Genomic DNA, 2242 nt, shown 5'->3' with positions numbered 1-2242 from the left:
ATGCCATACCACCCGGCCCACACGAAGGTGGTTATAATAAGAGGCAGATAATAGCAAGTTTAGCAAGGATATGAGGAAATTAGAATCCTCATACATTGCTTGTGGGGATGTAAAATGGTGTCACTGGTTTAAAACCTAGTTTGGCGGTTCCCCAGAAGGTTAAAATGGAGTTATCATATGAATCAGTGATCCACTGATCCACTCCTAGGTATATATATATACAAGACAACTGAAAACAAATGTCCACACAAAAACATGTACACACATGTTCATGATACCTTTATTTATAACACTCAAGAAGTGGAAAGAACCCAAATGTCAATCAGCTGATGAATGGATAAATACAATGTGGTACATCCATACGAGTGAATATTCAGTTCAGTTCAGTTCAGTTCAGTCGCTCAGTCGTGTCCGACTCTCCGCGACCCCATGAATCACAGCACGCCAGGCCTCCCTGTCCATTACCAACTCCCGGAGTACACTCAAACTCATGTCCACAGAGTCGGTGATGCCATCCAGCCATCTCATTCTCCGTCGTCCCCTTCTCCTCCCGCCCCCACCCTTTCCCAGCATCAGAGTCTTTTCCAGTGAGTCAACTCGTCACATGAGGTGGCCAAAGTATTGCAGTTTCAGCTTTAGCATCAGTCCCTCCAATGAACATCCAGGATTGATCTCCTTTAGAATATTATTGGATTGTAAAAAGTGTGAAGTTCTGATATATGCTACAATGTGGATATAACTTGAAAGCATTAGTTTAGTGAAAGAAGACAGCCATGAAAGGCCATGTGTGTGTGTTCAGTAGTGTCCAACTCTTTGTGACCCTCATGGACTATAGCCTGCCAGGCTCCTCTGACTGTGGAATTTTCTGGACAAGAATACTAGGAAATGGTGCCATTTCCTCTTCCAGGGGATTTTCCCGATCCAAGTATCAAACCCGTGTCTCTTACATTCTTTACCATTAGTGCCACCTGGGAAGTCCATAAAAGGTGTATGGATGTCCAGAAAAGATAAACACACAGAGGCATAAAGTAGACTACTGCTTTTCAGGTATGGAGTAAGGTTGCTGTTGGACAGGGGAGAAGGGAATGACTCGTGACTAGAGACTAGTGATTGGATTGGTAAGGGGTTACTGTTCAGAATGAGGAAATGTTCTGGATTCAGATAGTAGTCATGATTGCACAAAACTGAATATACAAAAAGCTACTGGATTGTACACTTTTAAAAGGTGAATTTTATGATATGTGAATTATATCTTAGTAAAGCTGCTATTTAAAAATATGACAAAATGAGGCGGCACAGGTGCAGACGCGGGAGACGCCCGGCTCCGGCGGCGCAGGCGCAGACGCGGGAGACGCCCGGCTCCGGCGCAACCGACCACGTGCAGAATCGTGGCTGAGATGAGCTACCCCGCGCCCAGGGTTAGGGCGGTGGCCGAGAGGAGCTGTACCACGTTCAGGAGGCGGTGGCTGCTTGGGCACCGGAGGGCCGAGAGGAGCTGATCTACATTCAAAGCAGGAGGGGCGGCCTTGAGGAGATACCCCTCGTCCAAGGTAAGGTACAGCGGCTGCGCCTTGCTGGAGCAGCTGGGAAGAGATACTCCACGACCAAGTGGAATATAAGAATCCAGTGTTCTGGGGAGGAAGGAACAAGATGGCGGAGGAATAAGATGGCAAGACCACTTTCTCCCCCACAAATTCATCAAAAGAACATTTGAACGCGGAGTAAAGTCCACAAAACAACTTCTGAATACTGGCAGAGGACATCAGGCTCCCAGAAAAGCAGCCCATTGTCTTCTAAAGGAGAGAGAAGAAATCCAGCTCCACCCACCAGAACACCGACACATGCTTCCCTAACCAGGGAACCCGGACAAGTCACCCGTCCAACCCCACACACAGCGAAGAAACTACATAATAAAGAGAACTCCACAAACTGCAAGAAGAGGGAAAGGCCACCCCAAGCAAAGCAATATAAGCAAGATGAAGACGCAGAGAAATACCCAGCAAGTAAAGGAACAAGATAATTGCCCATCAACACAAACAAAAGAAGAAGATATAGGGAATTTACCTGATAAAGAATTTCAAATTTTGATGGTGAAAATGATTCAAAATCTTGAAAGCAAAATGGAGTTACAGATAAATAACCTGGAGAAAAGGATTGAGAAGATGGAAGAAAGATTTAATAAGGACTTAGAAGAAATAAAAAAGAGTCAATATACAATGAATAATGCAATAGATGAGATCAG

The sequence above is a fragment of the Moschus berezovskii genome, chromosome 5, assembly GCF_049115385.1.
Source record: "Moschus berezovskii isolate FMDL1 chromosome 5, NW_MosBer_1.0, whole genome shotgun sequence".
In the NCBI taxonomy this organism is placed as follows: domain Eukaryota; kingdom Metazoa; phylum Chordata; class Mammalia; order Artiodactyla; family Moschidae; genus Moschus; species Moschus berezovskii.
This window is presented reverse-complemented; position numbering follows the sequence as displayed.